The sequence below is a fragment of the Electrophorus electricus genome, unplaced genomic scaffold (genome assembly GCF_041902795.1).
Source record: "Electrophorus electricus isolate QZ-2024a unplaced genomic scaffold, ASM4190279v1 Scaffold78, whole genome shotgun sequence".
Lineage (NCBI taxonomy): Eukaryota > Metazoa > Chordata > Actinopteri > Gymnotiformes > Gymnotidae > Electrophorus > Electrophorus electricus.
In genome coordinates, this window is record NW_027658795.1 from 196,006 (window position 1) to 216,315 (window position 20,310).

Sequence of the window (20,310 nt, forward strand, 5' to 3'; positions counted from 1 at the left end):
CACATTCTCAAGTCTAGAATTTGTAGGTTTTTTTTAATGATGAAATCATTTCTGATAGCAAATGTTTTTGGGACCTGCTGCTGATATGCTTATGCCATGCACACATTACGTGACTTTTGAAGTTTTCAAATTGATGTATGGCTCACACTGCACAACTCTATGTCTTGGAATCTGGAGTCCTTAATTTGTGGTATCTCAGTGGCAGACATAATCAGTGATAAACCACTGATATGTCAACTGGTCTTAACACAAACCAGATTTAACTTTCTCTGTGGAGACTGTGTCTAACTTAAACCTTTCCTTCAAATAGAAGAGATCCTTGTTGCAGAGGTAATGTTTTTACCTTTATATGGTTTTCCCACTCATAGTCAGGCAACACACACAAATGCAAACCTCTCACAGACTCTCTCACACACATCCAGAGCAGACATTAATATCTGACAATGTATATTTTACAGCACACTGCTGGCCATCTGAACACATGATGGATAGATATGGTATAGACTGTAGATATGGTATTATACAAAATGGATCTGTACATTCTGTAGATTGTGTACATATATACCCAACCATATACATTGTACATTGTGTATATAATCATAATATACATATATTGTTATTATATTTTTGTACATACATATAATATATATATTTATCTGTATATATATATATATATATATTTTTTTTTTTTCTCTATGCAACCCTGGTTCTCTTCCTCAGTTTGGACAGAGCACCCTCCACCATTTCACTGCGTGTTATACTGTGTATGACTATGTATGTGACGAATAAACCGAACTTGAACTTGAACTTGATATGATTCTAATCTGCACTATTCATCTAACACATTCATAGTTATTCATCTGAACACATGATGTTTCTGTCTCTGTACCGCTATTAGTTATGCAATGGTGCCTCAATACTAGCAGTAACTGAACAGGGTTCTGTATAAATATGATCTTTATAACAGCTGCCATAACAGCAAAAATGTAATGTCTGATTCTGTGAACCAAGGAATTATTATTGATATTGTGAATATTTAATAACCTCCAATGCCAGCAGATTAAATTTTCACAATATTGTGAAAATTGTAAAGGATACTTTATTCATGTCCTCATTGCTAAAGATTGTATCGCTTTATCACAGAGATAAGCTAGTTAGCAGTTGGGGTCAGCAAGTGTCAAGTGTCAGCAAGTGTCAAATTCGGGGCTATAAACCATTCCTTGTGGAACCATTTCATTGTTCAGCTTTAAACTTTGATCGTTTAGGTGCTGGTAGTTTGTTAGCTAGCTAACTGTTCAGCAATAGAAAACCTACTTTTGTATGATTTAGAGACCCAAATTTACAAACCTGTGGGTTTTCAAATTTATCGTTCTCTCTAAATAAGCAAAATGAGTTAAGCCATTACTACAGCTATTGGACTGTTTGAACTATAATATTCGACTGTTCATTTATTGTTAATTAGATTAAATTAACTTTCATAAACGTTCTGTATTAATAGAATGTAGTTTTTGGCTGTGATTCATTACATTTTGGGAATTGTGAAAACAAACTGGATGATACTTCTAAAAGTAATTGTGTTTGCAGTTTATTTGCACAGTTACATGAACAACACTGGTAGCATAATCAACAGGCTTGATGGTTTTCCAGTGCACGACACTGTGATACCAGGGCTGGCCCAAGCCTGTGTGGGGCCCTATGAAGAAATCTGAGCTGCCACTGACATAACATAGATAAAAAAACAAATAGAAATAAATACATGGTCTTTGGCACCCTCTTGGTGGCCTTAGCAGGCTCTCATTTTGCTTATATGGCGGGACAATTGTTCTGCTGTTATCCTATCTATTGGGCAGTCCTACCTAGATTTAATGCACTTATGTACATTACCCTTAGTCCAGGTTTCTGGTGTTTATTTTAGATGCATTTTTGGTTGTATATATTATAATTAGGCTACTGTGAACAATTGTATACCATATAGCTACAGCACTTGTACTTCACACACATGTAATCGGATCTAGAAAGTTGCCAACCCTATTAAAATATTAGGTTTATAGTATAATATTTGAATTAAACAGACAAAGCGTTAATCACAATCATTTGCATGATGATTAAATCTTGAACCAAAAATGTATCAGAGAGCTCTAGTGTTTTTTAGAGACACACACCCAATAAAACTGTGCTTGACCATTTCTTGCCCTCTATATCATTCTCTGCAGTTTACTGAGAAAGACCTGACACTGGGTAATGCCGTTGTCTATTTGAAGGCCAAACCAACAACAATCTTGGTTATCAAAGACTCACTCCACCCTGACCACAGCCTCTTCTTTTAGAAGCCATGAGAAAACCACCATCGCAGCTTGAGAGCACAAATCTAGCCTCTTAAGAGGTGTTATGTTCCACAGGCAGTTCGATATCTCAATGCGGTCCACATGAAAGCAATTTTCTTTCCATGAGTGCAAATTGCACTTTTAATGCCTGATATTTCAGCCACTCATTTCTCTCACTACATGACAAAACTCTCGAAACTTTTCTCCAAAAGCACTGAATGTTATTCTAACCATTTATGGCCTTTCTCCATTCATGTACACAAAGTCCAGTATGATTCCAAATGTCATCAAAAGATATATCTGTTTGTAGCTGAACAACTTATACGATGCGATCTTTCTTCTTTGTGTCAAATGAACTTAACAATTGAAACATCCAAAACTGGCTGTGTTTCTTGCCAACATACTGGTGTTTGGACATGTGGGATTACTTGCACGTCACTTTCAATAGCTCAATTGGTAGAGTAGAAGTTAAAACTGTCATCCTTAGGCTGTCGGTTCAACTCAGACTCCCACAAACTTTATGTTTTAATGCAGAATCTGTCATTTTATATGAGCAAAAAAGAGGTTTTTCCCTGACCAGGAATCGATCCTTGGCCACGGCGGTGAGAGCGCCGAATCCTAACCACTAGACAACCAGAGACAAAGCCACAGAGATTACCTCACATGACCTTTTTCAAAGTCTGCACTCCTACTTTTCTGACAATGTTTTGATGCATACTGGAATTAGTATGCATGAGTGGAAAAAGGCCATAAAGCGAGTTATTCATCTTTCTCTTTGTTCTACAAAAAAATGAAGTTTGCAAGAGTCAGGGCTCTTTTTTACCATCTGGTGTCACTAACACATGGAAAGAGCTGTTATAGTATTCCCCATTTGTCCCCTTAATGTTTCTGACATTTTAGCCACTCATTTCTCTCTCTACATGAAAACATTCTAGAAAATTTTCTCCAAAAAGTACAGAATGTTATTCTAAGTACTCGGAAAATAGTCTTTTCCTCCCCCTTCTGACGCGTGAACTTATAGACGCCCTTGATTGCACGGTGTCTCTGTAATTAACAAGGGAGAGAGCGTATGCCACTCTCTCTCTCCCTAAGAGTACAGCCAATTATGCTCCTTTAGACTCCCAGCCACAAATGGCTGTGACACCATCAGTTTCAAAGTTAAACACAACTCCTATAGTACTAATAAAAGCTTCACACTCACCTCAGCTGGGACATGGCAGACACTGAAGGAAACTCCTCACTTCACTCTCTTCATCTGACCAGTCATTAAGCTCCACTGCTTTCTTCACTGTTTGGAGTTTCAGCACTTCTAGGAAGAGGGAGGTCTTTCTCTCTGAGGTCTATGTACCAGACTGCAGATGCTGACTGGTAAACTGGCTGTAATGCTGGAAGGACACTCCTGCCTGTTTGAGTCTCAGAGTCCTTCACATGAGAGTACAGATCCAGCAGGAAATCTTGTTCATCATATGCATATAACATCAGTTTCTTTATAGGTCTGTTAATAGTCTCTCTCTGATGAATAGCTGGTTGCAGACTGAGGTTCAGCAGAAATATTTTTTTTTTTAATTTTTCCACTTATAGGAACCTGTCTGATCCTGTGTTGAATCAAACCTACAAACACAACAACCCATTTATTATTATTTTTTCATTTAAGTTTAATTCAAAACAGCTTTATAGTCAAGACTATCCTGTATAATATTGTGGACTCATTAAAAGGCAGGCTTAAAGTTTAATGCAAAGAAACAGCAAAGATAATTTGAAGATGCCATTTATCAAAACACTGGACATAGTGATTTGTAATATTAGAATAGAATCCCTTTATTTACTAAAGGTACACAGAAACTTACTGTATGTAAGAGTGCAAGAGTTCAAAGCAGTATTAGTGCAGATAAAAACAACTACAGTGCCATTGCAGCTTTTAATGCTGTTTCAGTATCAGGGTCTTCAGGAAGGCTCCACCTGGCAACCCTGAAGTGCCTTGCTATGCTTAAAACTGCACACACACACACACACACACACACACACACACACACACACACACACACACACAAACAAACACAAACACTCAACAAGGTGAGTTCTGCTTATTTGTTATTGGAGATTTGTTAAGAAGGCTGATCGCCATTTAAAATTAGATTTCACACACTGTAATTGTTACACTGGTGAGTTTGAGGTAGAGATGCACTTTCATTAATACTGCTTACACTGTGTTTCTTTACAACATGCATGGATGTGTTGAAGCATGTCATATGCATGGAACACTACTACTCAGAGCATTGGAAGGTTGAAAACAGAAGCTATCTGGCTCACACAATGCTTTAAATGTGCCAAGGGAAATTCCAAGTGTGGCCATTCTTGAGTGGAGTGGAAGATAAATATGTTTTTTTGTATTTCAAAGCAGCTGTAAGAGTATAACAGGCAGTTTAGAACATGTCAGTCCCTCCATGTAATTTGAGAGAAAATATCCTATGAAGATTGGACCAAGATTCCTGCAGAGTATTTTCAGCACATAGTGGAAACTATGCCAGAAAGAATTGCCGCAGTTCTGGAGGCCAAAGAAGGTCCAACATGCTACTAAATGGGTGTACTTAAGCCCACTGTGTCCTATAATAGGATGTTGCTGGAATGTATGTGGATGTTGTTGGAATGGCCGCAGAGTTGCGGCAGCAGTACAGGTAGTCTGTAATCCTTTCCCCCATCCGAGTGAGTTTGCCCTATTACACGGGGTCGAGTTATGATGTGAATGTTTAATTACACAGGATGGATTGTGGGCGACGGAACCGAACAGCCTTCAGGATTCAAATAGAGAAAGGTGAAACTTCTCCAGCCTTTGAGTTAATCACAGGACATAGCAATTAGGGATAACAGAACAGCTTTCGGGGGGTTTGGGTGGGTTGCCTTATCCGCTCCTTTAGCAGAGTAGTCACAATTCAAATTTCCCTTGTTCCATTGTTTACAAGGCATTATACATGTGGTTTATTTATAGTGCACGGAGTAATAAGCAGCAAGTCTGGTCTGTCTGCTTTGGAAGAGAAACATTTGGCCAAAAGAGCAAGACACAGCCAGGAGGATGATTGGTAAGAGCACATCATAATATGCACCTTAAAGCTGTGCTCTACAGCTAGGTCCTGTTTCATGACTGCATATATAAATTTACTACTGACATTGCCATTTGTATCTGGCCATTTACAATGCACTCTAGCTCAATGCAGCACTTGAAGCTGATTTTCCATTGTGTAGTTATATGTTCAAGAGATGTTTGACCCGGTCAGGGTAACACACTTTAGTGAGGGCAGCAGTATCCTAGAGGACACTACAGACAGTGACGGAGACATCTCAGAGCGCGAGGTGAGAGGTTGAGTTTTTTGTTACTCTCTCTACGACATACTTTTCATGCCAGGTACTATTGTCCAGTTCAGCCCAATTTAATTTACTGCCTTGTATTATCATATATAAATTGCTGAACATCTTATCACTCAGTTTCAAACATCCCCTCAGCTGTTTTAAGCCATTTCGGTTATTCAGAAGTACTGCTAAATGGATGTGGTGGGAAAATGAGAGCACATCAAACACAGACAGCTTTATGCATTGAGTAGTAAAGAGTAAAAGTTTATTGAGTTCTGTCCCCTGTATAACAGAGTAAGAGGACTGACGCGCAGTACGGTCCCCCTCCCCTTATACAGAGAACAGAAGAAAGAGGAAAAAAAGAAAAACGACTCCTACAGAGTATCTGATAATTCATGTTTTGGTTAGCCTGAGCGCTGAAGGCTTCTTCTATCTCTATGGTTAGAACGGTATGTGAGCAGCTGGTGTCCCTGACTCACATGCTTATCTGCAGACTGTTATGCTGTGACTATAGAAACATAAAGCAAAGTAAAATAAAGCAAAGTAAATTTCCACAAAATGAAGTAAGGGAAATTTCCACAACATTTCCCCCCTTTATTCTATATCACACATTATCACACATTTATTCAGCAAATAGCACTACGAAGTCTTCATGTGGATCACCAGCACCGCCCATCTTGGGGAGCAGAATGTCTTCGCAGATCTGGGGTTGGTCATTGGCATGGCCGCTGAGCGCTGGCATGGTGAACACACTAGAAAGACGTCTGACACGCAATGACAAAAAAGGAGGTAAACACAGAAGAAGAAGAAAAAGAAGAAGAATGGGTAGCAGAATGGGCAACGCTACAGCCGCTACTGGAACTGTAGGCTGCGGAGTGAAGGCAGATCACATATGATTCATATAATCAGTAATATTAGCGCTGAGATCTGGAATGTAAAAACAGCAGGAAGTGTTAATCATTTTGCACACTCCTCCTTCCTTCATGGTTAGGAGATCTAATACCATTCTATGTTGAAGCACTACTGCCCTTATCACTTGTTGTTCTATCTTTAAGGCACCTATTGCTGCTAAGGTGTCATTAACTACTTGCAGTAACTGATAAGCTAAGCCATTGATCTTTTGCAGGTCTGCTACTGTGCCACCGCCCAGGAAAAGGGACCAACCAATGGTTTCACCCGGAGTGGTCCATGGGTCCCTCAGAATTCTACCACAATAGTCTGTGCTGGTTATGTCTCTCCTCACCCTGTGCTGCTTGGCATGGGGAAGTGTATACACCTGCGTCCTTGGGCGCACTACAGCTGGATAACAACAACCAGTCCAGTTCTGTGGCAATTCACTATAGACCACCGAACCACCCACCCACATTACATTCCAATACCCCTGCAGGGTTGTCATGGAGCAATTCCACAGGGAACTGCTATTGGAGTCACTGCAAGTGCCATTGCTGTGCACCTGCACATAGTTGACGTATCTGGACCAGCCTTCCGGCACCTGCTGCTTCATCTGCTATACAAATATCTCACCCTTACTAGCTGCCACATGCAGCATCATTTTCGGTGGTGCGGGGTTAGTGGGACTGGGACAGTTTGAGGTCTGGTAAATAACCTGGCACATAGAAATTGTCATATTCACTTCTCCTACGTCTGCGTTTTTCAGAGGGATTACAGTCCTTGGAACACTGGTGTGCTGGCACACCAGGCACTCTTGCTTGATATGTTGGGCATGCACAATGGCTGACATACACGCTGTATTTTGTTGGCATTTAGCTGCTAATCCTTCTGCCTCAGTGGCGTTGGGACCCTGAAATGGTAACAAGTCTTCTAATAAGTCATGGGATTCTTCATCCATATTAATATGCAGTCTATGTTCTGACTGTGTTAGCTGTGTCTGATTTTCTCTACCGTCTCTTGACGGTTCCGAGTGTCGAAAGGCTAGGCCTTGGCTTTAACACCCTACTCAACACAGTTCCGACCTAGTCTGTTTGGGTGCTGCTGCTTGGAGTTAGGGCTGGTGTCGGAGCCTTCTTACAGCGTGTGTGATGTACCCAGGTTCCTTGTCCTTCTATTTTGACAGCAGTGTGGGTTGTTAACAGGAGGTTCTAGTTATCTCCACCTGGTGCGCTCGGTGGCGGTAGCCCCTGACTGAATTTCCCGTAATGTGGCCTGCGGGGTAGCAGCGGTTTCCTGTATTGCTTGCACAGCAGTTTTAGTTGCAGCTGCCTTTGCTACTCTATCTGCAAAATTATTCCCCTTGCTGATTTGGTCTTCTGTAGTCCTGTGAGCTGCACACTTAACAACTGCAATTGTCTTTGGCAGCGAAATGGCTTCTAGCAAGATGGTGATGTCTAACATATTTACCCGAGCTTGTCAGGAATTGCCTATGTTTCCATATGGCTCCAAAATCATTAACAGTTTTGTCTGCAGCTAGTTTGCATGCTTCCGTCAGTGCTACTAGTTCAGCAGCCTGCGCTGAATAGGAGGATGGTAATACTTCTGTTTTAAGTATTTCATGATCTGTTACTACCGCGTATGCTGCCCTATTGACCCCTGTGTCGTCCCTGCTTGCTGACCCATCCACATAGAGGCATAGGTCTGGGTTACTTATGGCTTCTTCAAAGAGATCAACCCGCGGTATATATACTTCAGCTAAGACTGCTGTGCAGTCTTGTGGATCTCCATCCTCCTCCGTAGGAAGGAGTGTAGCTGGGTTCAGTGTTATACACCTTTTGACAGTTATATTAGGCATATCTAAGAGGGTGGTGTGGTATCTCAGCTACCACTGGGCTGATAAGTGTGACACTCTTTGGTCCTGCAGTATTCGGTGTACTGCGTGTGGGACTAAAACAGTAAGAAGGGAGTATGCCACTATGGTTTAGGTAGCGAAATTATGGCTTGTGGTCGGTTTTGAGACAGCTTGTGTGTATTTCCCTTAATGATATGCCCCAAGAACGTCACTTCCTCCTTACAATTCTGTAATTTTGCTCTACTAGGTTAGTTACATGTATGTTACATCTGAAATATTTCCATGAGCTTTTACGCAACATACTAAACAAAGGTTAGGAACAGGCTAAATCAAATCAGGCTAACTCTCAGCAGGTCAAAAGTACTTCAGACTGCAAACTATGATCTAGTATTTTATCAAATTTTATCATAATTGTAACGCAGGGAGGCTTGGCAGGATACAAAAGAGGAGCAGTGATGCATACAACGATGTTTATTTATTGACATGGAAGACAACGTAGCACTAAGGCTATCGTGGGATCAAACACTGACAACGTTAACGTTTACACAAAGGACTTATATACGCAAACATTAACAACACAACGAAGAGCAGGCGTGAAACACAAGGGAGCGTGGCCATACGGATGAACACACACACACACACAAGCAAACACACACGGGGAGACGTTTGGGCGGAGGGGCCGTACCGTGACAAGAATATGTTCACACATGCTCACTCGCTCACGCTCTCTCTCTCTCTCTCTCTCTCTCTCTCTCTCTCTCTCTCTCTCTCTCTCTCTCTCCATCCTTTCAGCCTTTGGGTTTCAATAATACCCCCAGGGCAGACAGAGCCACTATTCAAGCAATGTAATATTCTGTAATATTCTGCTCTGGCTCCTCCTACCTCTGCAATCACATCCTCAGCTTTTATTTCAGTGGGTGTTGCATAGCCACTCATAAATATAAATATGCCCCTGCCTGAGCTCCTGAAATTACTACAGCCTATTAAAAATAAACCCTCATGAATGAGCTTTTACGTAACATACTAAACAAAGGTTAAGAACAAGCTAAATCAAATCAGGCTAACTCTCAGCAGGTCAGAAGTACTTCAGACTGCAAACCATGACCTAGTATTTTGTCAAACATGTTTGTTATTACATTATCAGTGACTTAGCCTTGTTAAAGTAGATGAGGGCTTGTGCTCGTGAGAGAGTGACAATAAGCAGCAGCATAACCTTGTAGAGCAGCACCTGCTCCGAGTTACGCATACGCACCAACGGGTCTGTGTATCTCTGACTACAGGTGAACAAACCGGTACAGTGTGCTGGCGTAAGTGCCATTAACCACTCTAAACTGGAGTTTTGAGTGTATATACGTGGAGGAAGGACAAGTAGTTAAAGAGGATTACGTCTCCACGTGTTGTGGTTGCTGGCGGTACTGGTCAGCGCAGGGCACGTGTGGCAAAGCTGGACATACTCCTGTCCAGCGATCTGGCAATGCAAAACAGAGAGAGTGAGCTGCAACAGAGTTCCAGAGTTTTAACAAGAATTTTGAATTATTGACAACTCGCATATAAGAACAAAGTGAAAGATTTAGGATCATGCTTTTATGTTTCCAGGAGATTAACTCACCTGCCTTTCAGAGACGTGCAGAGCGGAACTTTCAAAAAGCTTATCAACGTGACGAGAATGTGAGGTTTAGGTTCATCTATAGTGTTACAGTAACAATGTGAAATATGGATATTGAGGTCAGCATCACTTAAGAGTGTATGTGTGAAACATCCTTGTAACCATAAATGTTGTGTTGTTACAAAATTAAGCAGTCCATCCAGTTTCATTTACCTGATTTATTAGCAGCCTGTGCCCACGGTCTGACTCAAGTATCTTTATTTTAATTTCCTCCATGTTGTTTATAATAGGCCTACAGTAAGAAATCCTTTTAAAGGTGATCGCCATTTCTCCCACCGTATACTGTTGAAGCATACAAGATTTTATTCAGTGAGAGATATGTCATTTATGGGGATTAGGTACAGTGCGTTTTGTTCAGGACATTCACGACGATATATGTGCTAAATGGGATTGTAAAATAAATAGCTAGCTAGCCATGTATTTAGACAGAACCTGAATTGTGTTACATGGGGATTTTTATCCCATGTTTTTAAGGCTGCGTTATGTACAGCCTAGCATAAATAAATACGCAAGAATGCAGAGCACGAATAGTCATTGCTTGCAATCACTAGACAATCACTAGCAACTACATTTGCTAATCATTTTCTCTTTAAAGTTGCTGTAAATTGGAAACTATTGCAGACGTGACGTGTGATGTCATAATGCAGCCGCATCAATTAAGCGATTATGATGTAGTCAAAGAACAGATTTTTCAAATGAACAATTTCTGTGAACCATTTTTAGTCTACAGATCACAGATAACGGTTACACCTGGATTTTCAAACTAAATTTATTATGGGTCAGTCCGGTAGTTATGATTGCAATCCAAGACGCAAGGAACATGTTCCTTCTGAGAAATATGAAAAGGAAAAGCACGGGATATTTGCTAAATATGGGAAAAAGAAAAACGAAAAAACACGAGCCCAGATCCCTGCTAGAACAGAGGATGACTTCTTTAAGGGTAAGTTCTGACCACAGCCACCACTTGGATGAACTGTGTGTGTGTGTGTTTGTCTGAGAGAGAGAGATCTACATAGAAGTGTTCTAAGTATCTTTACAACACTAATAAGACATTTTCTGTTACTTTTTAAACAGATACTAGAACAAAGTTTTTAATGAAGAATGACTTCACTATTGAGAGAACTCAATCAGCCATAGTAAGTAAAGTAGAACCAAGACAAATGATTTAAAGCCATACTGTGGCAATGGACAAAAGCCACAAAAAAATGGAAAAACAGCTATGGTGAACAGTGATGCTAATTGAATGCTTGTACTTAAGTACACTGAAATGTCTCTGAATATAAATTACAAATGCATTTCAACAAATGTTTGAGAAATTAATTAAAAACACTAATGTCAATTTATTTAGAATATATTTAGGACACATACATTTAGCATATGCAATCTTTGTCAGTTACAGGAAAAAAAAATACTGTTGGTGGGTTTTTTGTTTGTTTGTTTTACATTCTCCTTACTATAGAATTAACAGTCGACTGTTCGGTGACTTTGCATGCTGAGTTGTAACACTGATTATTAGTATAATTGTGGCAAGAATTAAAATCAACACTAGCTAAAATGACTGAATGCATTGGAATTTATTATTCCAATAGCACAATTTGAATGGGTCTACGGTACCTTAGTGTGTCAGGTCCTGTTATTTCTGTTGAACATTTGATGTTTGCGGGCACATTTTTACATCATTAGGCCTGCAGGCTATGTGATTACGGCTATGCGATAAAAATTGTATTTGTTTCCTTTCCAGTCCAATACAAATTATACATTACAAATGTATCAAAATGTAATTAAAGTCATATTTCAATTAAATGTATTTAATTACTGTTCAACAATATTTCTACTCATATCTACAGGTGGAACCTAAAGATATGAATGTCAATGAGAGGGATAAATGTATTGAGGACCTGGAAGCCATGATTGCTAGAGTGAGAAAGTCTGCAATGCAGCAGAGCAGTCCTAACACTTGTTTTCCATAAATACTAACAATGTAATTAAATATGCATTTCAAGTAGATGTAATTAAATATTGCTCAACACGGTATTTGTGTCTGCAGGTGGCCAAACTGTTAGGATTAGAAGCCGTACTTGCTCGGGAGGATATGGCTGCATAACCTCTGATGACAGCAATAAACAGCATTAAAAATACTCATTTTTCAGTCTAATCCCTGCCTATGTTGTCTGCAACACAATCAATTAAACCATGGATAGTAATTATATCTTATTTTTTTTGTCTCACAAACATTCTGAATGTAACATTTCCTACAGCTTTTAAGATACAATCACCATACTTGGCACCCACACAATTTTTTCCCTTCATGTCCACTTACATCTATGTGGCTTAACAATCACAATTCATTTTTACACAACCAATTTCCAATTCTATATATATCGCTCGGAATTCAACAGATTGAGGGTTGTTTACATAATTGCCCTTGAAAAGGTTTATAAGAATTAAACTCTTGTGTACCCCTCCGACATTCTCCGGAGGGTCCCTCAAAAGCATGTTTCTATTTAAGTTGCAATAAAGGACGGGACCAGCTATTCTCTTCAACTAATTCTGATATCAAGTGGAAACAAGTTGTCAGGTTCTGGTCCGCACCCAACCAGGAACGCACACACAGACACGTACACACATATCCGCACAAATCACCTACCACGACCACTGCTCGGTTGACAATCACACACTTATCAACCATCACGATCACCTGCTACTAATTAACTCTCTCCCTATTTAAACCCCTCACGTACCATCCTCCAGTGTTTCCCATTTAGCATACTGTGGAGTAAAGCTGAGCCTGTCTTCATGAGCTTCCCCACATCTGTGTTTTTAAAACTTTTTGCCAGTACTTTGTGTGACTAATATCCTGCCTTTTTATCCCTCACTCATGTCTTGCTCAGGTGTCAATATGTCACACAACTAAATTAGTGTTCTATTATTTTCTTAGTTTGTACAAGAAGTACAAATATGTAGCTACCTAACATTTATAATGTGTGTTTTTTCTTATATTGTTAACATTAAAATGTAAAACCAAGTGAAAACATTTAAATGTAAAAACAGGTTTGACACTGCTTTGGATCTAGTGAAAATACTAGAAGCTGTCAACACCATGACCTGAGCAGACTGCATTTAACACATAGAGAGAGACAGAGACGATGTACGACAACAACCAAAGGTATTCAGATCTTAAGGGAATCCTTTTACTTAGTCTTCAATTATGCACTCCATAGATGTCATGAGGGGCAGCCTCACAAGAAAGGAGGCCTGGTGCATGGCATGCAGTGGTGCCTATCATGCGAACACAGAGAGAGACAGAGACAAGGTAGCAGACAACAACCAAAGGTGTTCAACTACTGTCAGGTCTTTCTCAGTAAACTTCAGAGAATGAAGTACAGGGCAAGCACTTGAACATGCACATGTTCTTGCCTGGATACAGACACTTTGCCTCAAAGACAGTTGCCTCACAGGTTTGTTCCAAAATGACTTCCCTTATCCCTTATTCCCTTATGCAACAGGAATCGAAAAGAAAGGTGTGAGCAAGTACACCCTCCACTGACAAGCTCCTGTTGTTTAAGTGTAAATAGATTCTGTGACTTGAACAAGTCTGCTCCTTCTCTCATCCAATATAGAAATTGCTCACCGAACTACAATAAGTGAACAAGGTGTAATGAACTTGCTGTGAGAATGATCTCAGTAATTAACTCAAAAATGATAGGCTCAGAAGTGTTGATTTTTTTTAAAGTCGGAAGGATTTTGATATTTCAAGCTTGCCAGCAGAACTAGCTAGCCTAACCTGGGATGACAGCCAATGCACAGCATCACAGCTGGGGGAAACGGATGTGAAATGTCAGTTTAATCGGCAAGGCTCAAGGCAATAGGGTCCTGTCCCTTGACTGAGGTTGATCTAGAGGTATTTCAAGAAACTTCTCAAGCACACTTTAGTGGCAAAGAACAATATTTTCACTTGAACAGGGACCTCAGATTAAAAGTCTGATGCTCTACTGACTGAGCTATTCAGGATAGAAGCAATATCAGAAACATTCCAAGTGCAATGTACATGTATGCAAAGAATACATGATTGAGTTCATGTGTATCGCATTAAGATGTCAATCTGCCTATGGAACATAACACCTCTTATGAGACTCGATTTTTGCTCTCAAGCTGCGATGGTTTTGTCATGTTGTCTAAGAGAAGAGGCTTTGGTCGGTGGAGTGAGTCTTTGATAACTAAGATTGTAACTAAGATTGAAACTGCTCACAGCACTACATCGAGTACACAAGGTGTAATGAACTTGCTATGAGAATGATCTCAGTAAGTAACTCAAAAAGGATAGGCTCATCATGATGCATTAGCTAACAGTCGGCACTCATACACAAGTGTGAATGTTCAACATTCATTCAAGCATCTCGAGGTCACAGTCTGTAGTGTGTACAAAAGGAATCTAAAGGAAAGGTTTGAGCAAGTGCATCCTCCACTGATAAGATATATAACTTTAGACTCCAATTGTAACATTTGAAAAAAGATGTACATACAGTCCATTTGTTTAAAATGTTCATTGATGTGAAGCTCATATTATTTTGCCCCCACTTACGCAGAACTTGATTGGTGGAAGAATACAACAGGGGAACTTTCAGTGGTACTTCACATGACTGACACTGTGTAGACTTTAACTAATGTACAGTTGTGTAGCTTTAGAGTTGTGTACAATTAGAGCAAGTGACCTAAGCAACATTTATTGCATACACAGTTTGCCTTAACAAACCTATCACATCATCATGGTCAGAATATTTGTTATAGATACATGTAATGCTTCAGCATTGCTACTAGTTCTAATACACTCAAACTAGTGCACCAGAGTGGGTGATGGTAATGGTACTGTTAGAAGCAAACCTATATGACTGGGGTTGGGCTTCCACACACTGTCCCTTTCTCCCAATTCACAGAGCGGAAACGACTCGTTTTCAGCCTGTTTTTTTTTTTTTTACACAACCAATTTCCAACCTCTATAGATATCGCTTGGAATTCAACAGGCACCTGTTGCTACTGCACCTTTTAAGATGGATGTAAGATAAATGAGCTCCTTTATGATTGGCTGCCCTGTATTGTGCTTCATTCAAAAGGTACTCAGAGCTGAAATGCCTGAGAAAGGCAATTTAAGTGGGTGTGCTAAACCTCTATAGGCTGAATAGGCAGAGATAGGTAAATAAAGTGTTCTTGTGACATTAGAAATACAAATTTCAAAAGGGGCATTTTTGGCAGCTTAACTGACATAGTTAAGAATTTTAACATTTAAAATATATATATTAAAAGGAGAATGTTACTTATTTCACTCTGACTGTAAAACAGTACATATTGTGTTAAATGGGATTTCCATCCCATGTTTTTAAGGCTGCCTTATGTATAAATAAATATGCAAGAATGCAGAGCATGAATAGGTCGGTCTTCCATTCTGTATCACATACCTACCCTTGATAACACCGTGGTGACTGGAAAAAAAAACAACCCTTTTTACTCAGTTGTCACTACTTCCAATAGACTTCACTCTAATCTCATAGAAGTCCACCCCTTTCCGTGTCCTCCGGAAACAGCACTTCCGTTGTGTTGTGACAGGATTTGTTCCTGAACTTGTATACGTTTTCTAAATTTGCACCGCATTTCTAAAGTGTGTTACCACTTTGATGAATATGCTTTGTGTATTTGCAGCACGATGGGTTTTCCAGGACACTGTAATTTATGCATGTTTAATTCCATCTTTTATTCACGTGCTAAGCCCAACTCTATAGGCTAATATTTATAAAACCGAGATAACCATAGAAACGTCTTCATCTGTGCCTGATACTTTCACGGAAAAACGGAACTGCTGCTTGTCAAGCTTGTTTCATCAGGTTTTATATCGTCGTCATGACGTGTTTGAATTGATCCCAGGCATATGCAGTCCTCATCAAAATCCATGCATGTCCTAGGCTGTGAGTAAGGTAGCTAGCTATGTTCTCTCTCTGGTCACAGTTGGCAAATAAATTATGCATATAGATTGTGGGGAAAACACTTTAGCACGTGTTCTCCAAAGAAGTGTCTTAATATGAGCTATCTAGCTAGTTCCAATGTCAACTGTAATCATAACACTGGGTTTCTCTCTGTGCTCAGGTGTCTTATTCGCATGCCAGTAACATGTTAGTGATATTGCAGTAGTGTGAATTTTTATGTTGCCCGTGATGAAAGGTGACAGCGAATAAAAATCCAAACATTTTTTTGGTTCAGGTCTTTTTAACAGTCATAACCGACACATATTTATCTAACAAAAAAATCAGGTTCCTCTAAATGTGTGGAAGAACTGCTGTGTATATTTTTGTTTCCAGTGGCCTGAGTACCTAAAATATCACCATTTTAGGAAGCAGGAAAGCACGGCTGCTTACAAACATGACATTAGTAAATTATTTTTGGGATATTTTCATTTATGATTTTCCCCTTTTTGTTGTTTGTTTGCTTTTTTACTTTCATTTTTTGTAGGGACTGTGATATATATTTTGTTATTTGAATGCATAATATAGCTTTGGCGCTCCCACAGGCACTTGTGTATATACACATATTAGGGGAGATTTTTTCCATTGGTTTGTATATGTTTGTGAAGGAATGCACATAGTTCTTATGTTTGAGCCACTTTAAAGATATTTTTTGACTTGTATCAGAAAGGAATGCAAGCATTTATTCATATCAACATTTTCCTTGCAGAGTCATTTCAAAGACGATGCAACAGAATAGTTTTGCTTTTCTATTCTGTACTTTGTTTATTGACAGGTAATTCCACATAGTCAAAAAGCATTTAAAATTACATTTATATTTCTGGTATTTGGCAGACTCTCTTATCCAGAGGGGCTTAAAAAAGTGCTCTGTCATTTTCTCATAGTGGTACATATTTTAATTATCTAAGATTTACATTTAGAAATTGAAAAGTATAAAACAGATAACTGTTACCTAATTGACTGTGGATAAACTCATCTTAAAATGTCCAAATCCAAATCAGACATTTGCCACACTGTATGATTCAATCTTAATCATTTCAAAACAAGGTGTTGCATGAAGGCTGTTGTACTGGAACACTCTTCCTTCCTGCCATTATAACTTTTCCCATTGCAGAAATGTCAGCTGAATAACCGAAACCATGGCAAAGTAAGAACTGACATATTAAGTCATCCCAATGTCAACGGGCAACAAAATTTGCACGTTTTTAGAATTGTTCTGTCATGCAAGGTTTTTAAGTGAGAGGAATTCAATTTTCCAATAAGTATATATTACATATTCATAAATAAGTGTTATTACACTTAAATATATACAAGATTACTTTCTATAATGGACAGGTGTGTGAGTGTTGCCCCTGTCTTTGCTACCTCTTTTCCATATCATACATGATATTCCAGTATACTAGAACAAAAAAAAACCTATTTGGATTCAGTGCACAAACATACATAAGAAAAATATTTATTTATATGTTTGCTTGTCTGTTTTTGCATTGGACAAAATCTTAGTTAACCTGTGTATGTCTCAAGCCATAGCTCGCAATCCCAGAGAGGATGCGTGGGGAGCTGCACCCCTTGGGAGGGGGTTCTGTCACGGGACGCCCCCCCCCCACAAGTCACTTGGTACGGCTTGCCACGTGCAGTGGGGGTTCACTCTTGTTTGTGGCCACACCCCCGTGGCACGCACCTGTATGGGGCTAATTGTTAGTCTTCGTCAGTCTATGTAAAACCCCGTCGGTGCGTGCCTCGGTGTTGGTCACTGTTTGTTAGCGTCTGACAGAGTATGTTTGTGTCCAGGTTTGTGTAGCCATTGTATTTGTTTGTCTCGCCCATGTTAATCGTCATTAGTATAATGTCATTAAATGTTGCACAAAGTCCAGGGAGTCTGTGCATCCTGTTCCACGCCCTGTGGCACTCAGGCCGTTACAGTTGTACTGTCAGTTGGATGGAGCTGTGCATGTGTGACTGTCTCTTCTGTCAGTTGGGAGGGGCTGTATGCGTGAGTGTAAGGTGATCCCTGTTCCTCAGCTGGGAGGCGTTGTGTGGGTGTGTCTGAAAGAGCTTACTTTTCTCTCTCCCGACTGCGCTTCTTTCCTGCTGTTAGAACTCACTCTCCTCTCCCTTCTCTTAACCTTGTCCTAAATAAGATTGTTTTTCTATACGGTCCTGAGCCTAGTGGAGAGGTCATCCTACCCTGAGGTCCACCAAAGCCTACCCAGGATCCTTTGCTGAAGCCTTCAGAGGCCTTTACAGAGGCCTCTGCCCTGTACGCAAATCATTCTGAAAGGGCAAGGAATCTCTATACTCCCTTATGTTTTATGTTATTAATATGTCACATAGTTTACACTTGTTACTCTGCTGCGCTCCGTTCATTGGCAACAAGTAGCTGCATGCATCAGATTTAAAACCTTGATACTTGCCTACAAAACCAAAAATGGACCAGCCCCTTCATACATGAGGTCAATGGTCAAATTCCGATCCGTACCTTGAGTACTTCGAACCTCAAGTACTGCTCGGCTTGAAATACTTCATGGACGACAAGCTTCGAGACTATTTTCTGTCCTGGCTCCAAGATGGTGGAATGAATTCCCACTTGCTGTCCGGACAGCAGAGTCCCTTGCAGTCTTCAAAAGCAGACTGAAGACCCATCTATTTGCAGAATATTTAAAGGACAACTGACACTGCTCCCATATTGACTGACTAAATTAGTACTTATTATAGGGTATTGTTTATTACACTGATGTTGTTTAACACACTCTAGCACTTATTGTTTATTGCACTCATCATTGTTTAAGATAGACCTTATGTATTTTGTACTTCTAAGTATCAGCATTGATCCCTGTATTCTACAGTATTCTAGTTCATTGGTATGTTGGACTCTAACCTACTGTACTGCACTAGGATATTCTATGAGTAAATGACAAAGAACATTTGTAAATCACTCTGGATAAGAGCGTCTGCTAAATGCCGTAAATGTAAATGTAAAATGTCTAATACAAATAATAGGCCTGTTTTCCCTGCTAACGCTCTATTACTTCATTTCCCCCCTTTTTTGACTTTGTCACAAACCAATCTACTATTATTTTATGCTCTATTTATACTCTTTTCTCTTAAGCTTGTCCTAAAGAAGATTGTTTGTCTATATGGTCCTGAGCCTAGTGGAGAGGTAATACATCTTACCCTGAGCTCCACCAAAGTCTACTCAGGATCCTTTGCTGAAGCCTGCAGAGGCCTCTGCCCTGTACGCAAATTATTCGGAAAGGACAAAGACTCCCTATACTCCCTTATGTTTTATGGTATTAATATGTCTAATGCAATGTTATGCCTCTTTTCCCAGTTAACACTCTTTTTATTACCTCAAACTTATGCTTATTTTGCATCTCTTCTAGGTATTTTAGCAGTATTCTAGTTCAGCAGTATCTTTGTCTCTAACCTACTGTACTTGCTAGGATACAGTAGATGACAAAGTATTTTTGTAAGTCACTCTGGATAAAAGCATCTGCTAAATGCCAAAAATGTAAATGTAAATGGAGGGTTGTATTAATACAGAATCCTGTTGTTGTGAAGCATAGTGTCATAGCATTTAAATTGATACTGTATGTATATCAACTTGGCAACTCAGCTCAGCCAATCAGATTTTAAGGCCAGATCTCTCTATGCCTTTTTATACTTCCAGCCAGCTGCTTCAGCAGTGCGCAGTGATGTAGCTATCCAGCTGAAATCTAGAACTGTGAGAACTGTTCTGCAGTGACACCCTTGCTGACATCACAAGTCCAGAGAACCACTAAGAAACAAGATCTGTCTGTTTTAGTGCATTTGACATTTCTTGGTCTGTGATACCACATTTAATTTATAAAGAACAATTAAATGCATACTGTATCGCTATGGGACAAAAACATAGCGAGATGAAAATCAGCCCTCTGCCAACTGAACAAAATAAGTCAGAGCAGCAGAGGAAGAAGAAAAAGGAACTCTCTCTGCCAGCCATCTACTTGGCTGGATAGCTGCCCTGCTGTGCAGCGTCAAGGGAAGCGTCTCCGTTGCAGAGGATGTCTGCTCAGTCAGCTGTAGCAGGCAGTCTTCATGCAGGAGCACTCAGAGGCCTGGATCAGCTTCTTTGCGACCGACGTCCCCAACCATGGAAAACTGTCCTGTGAATACGGTTATCGATTTCAGCAAGAGTGCTGAACATGTGGAGACTCACTCAACCAGCCAAAGAAAGCACAG

At 39.8% G+C, this 20,310-nt stretch overlaps 1 long non-coding RNA gene across 1 annotated transcript; it reads left to right on the forward strand.

Moving 5' to 3' along the window:
• The first annotated feature begins 11,151 nt into the window (after window positions 1-11,151).
• LOC145656546 (uncharacterized) lies at window positions 11,152-12,177 on the forward strand. Its single transcript, XR_014122183.1, has 3 exons — window positions 11,152-11,214; window positions 11,926-11,997; window positions 12,126-12,177. It is a non-coding gene; the product is annotated as an uncharacterized LOC145656546 (long non-coding RNA).
• Window positions 12,178-20,310: the final 8,133 nt, after the last annotated feature.